Source organism: Mobula hypostoma, chromosome 3 (genome assembly GCF_963921235.1).
Source record: "Mobula hypostoma chromosome 3, sMobHyp1.1, whole genome shotgun sequence".
Classification (NCBI taxonomy): Eukaryota; Metazoa; Chordata; class Chondrichthyes; order Myliobatiformes; family Myliobatidae; genus Mobula; species Mobula hypostoma.
This window is the reverse complement of record NC_086099.1, coordinates 125,077,339-125,084,408: the sequence shown is the minus strand read 5'-3', so window position 1 is coordinate 125,084,408 and position 7,070 is coordinate 125,077,339.

Sequence of the window (7,070 nt, the reverse complement as noted above, 5' to 3'; positions counted from 1 at the left end):
TGACATGTCCGCTGACCTGTCAAGCACATGATCAAAGCTTCAAAGGTACAATTTAATGTCAGAGAAATGTATACAATATACATCCTGAAATGCTTTTTCTTTGCAACCATCCATGAAAACAGAGGAGTGCTCCAAAGTCACCCCCCCCAGCTCCCCCCTCCCTCCTGTGCGTAAGTGGCAGCGAGCAACAATTCCCCCTCCCCACACCGGCAAAAAAAAGCATCAACACCGCCACCGAGCACAAAAGCGTGGGCAAAGCAACAGCAAAGGCACAGACTTGCAGTACCCTAAAGACTACGTGTTCACCCGGTATTTGACAAACCACAGACTCTCTCCCTGGTAAGGGAAAAGGAGGTGTCTCCATTTTCACAGTGAAATGGGAGACGTAACAAACAATTCACTGGTTTACGATGTTAAAAGTCCATTATGTTGCTTTTTTCGAGCTCTGTGCCTGAAGATCGCAAAGATCCCGGATCTCCAGGCACACAGCTGTAGATATTTCCTCTCCCACGACGACACACGGGTCTGCTGAGGTGACACCGACCCTCGATCCGCCCGTCTCCAAAGCTCCGAGATCCTAGGCTTCCGAATTCGAGCCGGACTCTTAGGCCAAGCCCTTGGCATACCAAACAACGGCCAGTTATGGAACTCCGAAAGTGGGTCCCATTGATGCAAAGAACTATAGTCAGCATGTAAGTCCAAGTCAGGCCTTCAAAAAAAGCCCTGAAAGGGAAAAATAGAGATATCAAAGATGGAAAAGAGCTGTTTCCAAAGATACAAGCAAAGGAGTTGCCGTTAGGCGCCATTAACCCTCCTAAGCTCCGCCTTTATGATTAAGAGGTATTGCATTTAAACACACTATATACAGGGGAGCATAAGTTCAACAGCTCGCAGAATGAATCGGTGATAGAAATTCACCATGCTTAAAAACTGTGTAGTTTTTTAGCAGTGCTGCGGGCATTGGGAAATCTATAATAGCGGCTACTTTTGATGGGAGGGTTTCGCACCTTCTGTGGAGATATGATGGCCAAGAAAGTCAACGGGTGACAACCTAAACTGGCATTTAGTAGGTTAATAATCAACCCGTGTTGGCTTATGCGCTCGAAAAGCGTGCGGACATGAGATTCATGTTTGGATTTGGATGCACTGGTGACAAGTATGTCATCCAGGTAAACAAAAAGAAAATTTAACTTTTTTATTACAGTCCATTAGTCATTGGAAAGCCGGTGTACACGTTTCTGCATACATAGCACTGAGGATCTCGCGTGGTCTGTACTTAAGGGCTGTGTGGTGAAAAAAGCACAGCAGTGCCTCTTTCACCTCATACGGTTGAAGAAGTTTGGCATGAGTCCCCAAATCCTAAGGACTTTCCACAGGGGCACAATTGAGAGCATCCTGACTGGCTGCATCACTGCCTGGTATAGGGACTGTACTTCCCTCCATCGCAGGACTCCGCAGAGAGTGGTGTGGACAGCCCAGCTCATATGTCGATGTGAACTTCTCACTATTCAGGACATTTACAAAGACAGGTGTGTAAAAAGGGCCCAAAGGATCATTGGGGACCCGAGACACCCCAACCACAAACTGTTCCAACTGTTACCATCCGGAAAAACAGTACCGCAGCATTAAAGCCAGGACCAACAGGCTCCGGGACAGCTTCTTCCACCAGGCAATCAGACTGATTAATTCACACTGACACAATTGTATTTCTAAGTTATATTGACTGTTCTGTAGTACATATTATTTATTACAAATTACTATGATTTGCACATTTAGACAGAAACGTAATGTAAAGATTTTTTACTCATGTATGTGAAGGATGTAAGAAATAAAGTCAATTCAAATTAAGAGTCTTTTAAGAGGCTCCTTGATAGGTACATGGAGCCTAGAAAAATAGAGGGCTCTGTGTAACCCTAGGTAATTTCTAGAGTAAGTACATGTTCAGCATAGCATTGTGGGCCGAAGGGCCTGTATTATGCTGTATCTATGTTTCTAAATTCAATTCAATATTCCAATTGGCAAAATGGGGTTATTGCAACTGTTTTGGGAATGTCCTCTGAGCACACAGGCACCCGATGGTAGCCCCTAACTATATCGATGTTGGAAAAAAATAACTTTCTGTCTGAACGTACCGAAGAGTCATGTATGTGTGGGTCCTTGGTTAAAGTGTCGGTAATCACTACATGGGCGGCAATCGCCATCGGTCTTGGGGACCATATATAGGGGTGAATCTCAGGGGCTATTTGACAGGCACATCTGCTCCCATCTATCTATCTATACATTACTAAAATTCTCATTCTGTTTGTCAGTTTGTCTGTTTGTCCCCTCAAATTTGCCCAAACGGTGCATTAAAGCAGCACTTTTTGACTAAATGGACTTAAAATGCGCTAGCTTAGCGAATGCATGCAAACTTCAGGGTTATATTTGTATAAAATTGCTCTCTCGTCAACAGGCCCCACTTTCCACACCCGATTCCAGCTTTCATGGAAACCATGGCGCATGCACACGGCCAGCCTCAGCAGCGACACCAACCGCAGCAAAAGAGCGGGGCAGCTCTACTTCCCGCGACCACATTCTGATGATCAACATCAGCATGTGCAGGATTGGGACAGGTCATCAAGTAGGGCGACAAAATCGAACTATAACTTCTGAATGGGTGGTCCCCTATAATGCCCAACTGTTGAGGCTGTTCGATTGTCATCTAATGTGCTCATCTGTCAAGTCCATCAAATACGTGATCAAGTGTACCATGAAGGGGAGTGATCGGGCAATTTTTGGAGTGAATAGAGAAGACGAAATCTCACAGTATTTGACAGGCAGATATATCAGGCCCTCTGAAGTTGTCGGATCGATACTTGGATTTCCAATTCACCAGTGGGAACCAGCCATTGTTCGCCTTCAAGTGCACCTTCCCCAACAGCATCAAGTATTCTTTCAAGATAATGCTGCTGTGCAACTGAATAATGATATGGCAAGAACCACTTTAACGGAATTCATGGATCTTTGCCATCGTGATCCACTTGCAAGAACCCTGTACTATGCAGATATTCCCAGATTCTACACTTGAACTAATAAGAGATGGGAAAGAAGGAGAATGGGGAATAGAGTGGAGGAGTACTCCAGGACTTTTGAAGCAAAATGTTCTGGGTCAAGTGTATACTGTTCTATTTGAGACTTCTTCTTCTTCTTCACATAAAGGGGCCAATATCTACTGAATCATTGAAAATACAAGATGGAGATATCCTTCCATCATTCAAAGACGTCTGCAGAGAGAGAGGATTGTTGCAAGCTGACGATCATTGGCAGCAAACTATGGAAGAAGCTGAGAGAACAAGAATGCCCAGAGCAATGAGAGATTTATTTGTCATCTTGCTAACACTGAAATCAATGATCCACAGCAATTATGGAACTGGTTCAAGAATGCAATATCTGAAGATTTCTTTCAAATTGAGAGGAGAACTATCAATGATCCTAATATCATGATCAGTGAGAGGCACCATGGACAAGCTCTTCTGTATTTCCAAGATAAACTTGAGAACTTGGGCAAAACACTTGAAGAATATAACTTGCCGACACCAAGAAACAGTACAATTACTCAAAGTGCTGGCAATCTGGAATTACTGTGTGAACTGCAGTAAAACAGAGACGAACAGCAGGAATTTGTTTCACAGAAGGAGCCCCTTTTGAATAATGAGCAAAGAGAAGTATATTAATATGAATATGAGTGCGACTGCTTGGAAAAAGGAATCTCTCTTCAATGATTTTCACTGATGCACCAGGAGGAACGGGCAAGACATTTATCATCAACTTGATCCTCACTAAAGGTAGGGGAGATGGAGGTGTTGCTATTGCTGTAGCATCACCATTGCAACAACATTGATGCCTGGTGGTAGGACAGCGCATTCAAGATTCAAGATACCCCTCAAAGTCAATGAAGATGCCCTTTGTAACATCGATAAAGACACCAATACTGCAAAATGCGAGGGTTATTCTCTGGGAGGAGTGCCCCATGATTAGGAGGGAGAGCTTCAAAGCCTTGGACCAGACTCTTCGTGATGTATGCGGCAAGAATGAGGCATTCAGGGGTATTTTAACCATTTGCTGTGGCAATTTCCGTCAGCTTCTGGCAGTTGTGAAACAAGGAAATGATGCTGATGTGAAGAATTCATGCATAAAAAAATCCTACTTTTATTGGCTAGGAGAGCCATTTTGCTTAAATGGAAGGATTCTAATCCACCTACTGTTTTTATTGGCTTTCCTCCATTATATCCTGTCTAAGTTTAGAGAAAATAAGAAATCGGACATTTGATACATCCTTTAAATTTGAAGAAACCTGGCAACCTTTTATTCAATATTTTCATATGGTTTGATTTATTGCTCTTCCAGTTACGTTCACAAAACTTTGGATTTGATCAGAAAGTTTCTTTTTCTTCTTGCTTTTACACTCAGTATGGGCTGCCCAGTCCCCCTTTTTTTCTTTTTCTTTCTTTTTACTTTTTGTTTTTGTTTGTAGAGAATAGTAGGGTGCTTTTATATATATATAAATTATAAAAGTTTCTTTATATTTTTTCTTTTCATGAAATGATAAGAGGAGAATTGATTATCTTATTTTTTATTATATATTATTAGATTAATACTATGTATGATCTTCATAATGTTTATTTTACCTTTTATATGTATTGTTATCTATATAGATATTTGAGATAATTCTCCTCTTGTTTGTATATATGTACTTTAAAAAATTAATAAAAAGATTGATAAAGAAGAAAAAAATCCTACTTATGGAGAAGCTTCATCAAGTTTCAATTGAAAAGAAACATGCGATTGAGTGAGGGAGAAGGACAATATTCTGAGTTCTTATTAGATGTTGGAGAAGACAAGATTGAGAAAACTGAAAATGATGAAATCAAATTACCTGAAGATATGATTCTGCCAACAATAATTATGGAAGAATGTATTGATTTCATCTACCCGACATTTGACAATACTGCAGAACTGTTCTGGAGGAATTCTATCTTGGTTCCTCTCAATGAAATGATGCGAAAAATAAACTTCACATGCATTAGACGCTTCCCTGGAATAATGAAAGAATACTGTTCCTTCAATACCGTATGTGAAGGAGCTAACACCACTCATTTTCCAACAGAATTCCTTGATCTGTTCGAACTCTCTGGATTGCCACCACATAAACTGGAATTGAAGAGGGGATCTCCCATCATTTCAATGAGGAACTTGGATCCACCAAGGCTTTGCAATGGAATGCGAAAGATGGTGGAAGAACTGCACGACAATCTCATCGTAGCAAAGATAAACATTGGTGCGTTCAAAAATGACATTGTCATGATCCCAAGAATTACTCTCAGTTTATCAGAAGAGGAAGATCTCCCTCTTCAGCGGAGCCAGTTCCTGATACAGTTATGCTTTGCTATGACTATACATAAGGCGCAAGGCCAAACCATGGAGAATGTGCTGATTTATCTGGAGAAACCGGTATTCCAGCATGGTCAGCTGTGTGTGGTTTTAAGCCGGGGAAAAAGAAATGAAAACATTAAATACTCTTGAAGGGTGGCAGGTCAACCAGAAATGTTGTCATCAAAAGTGTCCCTCGTTAAATGAGGAGGAGCTATATTTGTCTTGCTATGCATCTTTTTTCTTTAATAAACTGAGTTTTTCTTCTTCAATTTCCAAAGCAAAGTGATAGCAATAGCATTCCGGGAAATTTAATGTTCATTCTGGTCACAGCAGACTGCACTACCTTTTTCTCAAAGGGTGCCCCAATGGGTCACCAGTTGTCTAGTAGCCATTACAGCTGCTGCCTCAGACTGTAATGTGCACCAACAGCTGGCCGGCGGCGTGCGGCATCCACTCGCTTTCTTCATTTGGCAGCTGAGTTGGTTTGAGTACTGCACAGACACAATAGGAACATTCCCGATCAGGTCCGACAAAGATTTTTGATGGGAAACCCAGTCTCTCTTTAATAAAAGAGGTACCGCCTAGCGGAGTGCTCATTGTGGGACCGGTCATCAGAATAGTCTGAGGCAGGTGGGAAGGCCTTGGCTCAACGCCCTGTTCAGCGAGAACAGACTAGATAAGTTCATTCCTCATTTCTTATTCAACTCTAGAGAGAATAGGGAGTATGCCTACAGAGCGAGTGTTGTGTTCTGGGTGTCAGATGTGGGATTCCAGGAGACTCCCAGCCTCCCCGATGGCCACTGGAGCTGCAGCTTGTTAGGGAAGGTGAAGCAGTGATAGACAGGAGCCACAGGGAGGTCATCACCCCAAGGCTGCAGCAGACAGATAAATGGGTGACTGTCAGGAGAGGAAAGGGGGTCGTCAGATACTGGAGAGCACCCCTGTGGCCATCCCTCTCAACAATAAATACTCTATTTTGAGTACTGTTGGTGGGGAGGGGGAAGCCTGCCTGCCTGGGGGAAGCAACAGCAGCTGAGCCTGGCCCTGTGGCTCAGAAGGGTAGGGAACAGAAGAGGATGACACCAGTAATAGGGGACTCTGTAGTTGTGGGCACAGATAGGTGACTCTGTGGGCGTAAAAAGGAAACACTGCCTACCAGGTACCAGGGTCCGACATGTTCCTGGACGTGTCTACAATATCCTGAAAAGGGAGGGTGAGCAGCCAGAAGTCATGGTACATATTGGTACCAATGTCATAGAAAGAGAAAGGGAGGAGGTCCTGAACAAAGAATATAGGGATGTAGGAAGGAAGCTGAGTTGTTAAGCAGGACCTCAAGGGAGGTGGTCTCGGATTGCTGCCTGTGCCACACAACAGTGAGGATAGAAATAGAATGAGGTGGTAGATAAATGTGTGGCTGAAGAATTGGAGCAGGGGGCAAGGATTCTGATTTCTGGATAATTAGGACCTCTTCCGGGCTAAGTGGGACCAGTACAAAAGGGATGGGTTGGACTTGAATCCGAGGAGGACCAATATTCTTGCGGGCAGATTTACTAGAGCTGTTGGGAGTGGTTTAACCTAATATGGCAGGGGGATGGGAACCAGGATGATAGGGCTGAGGATGAGCCAGCAGGTTTAGAAGCAGATGATGAGTGTAACGT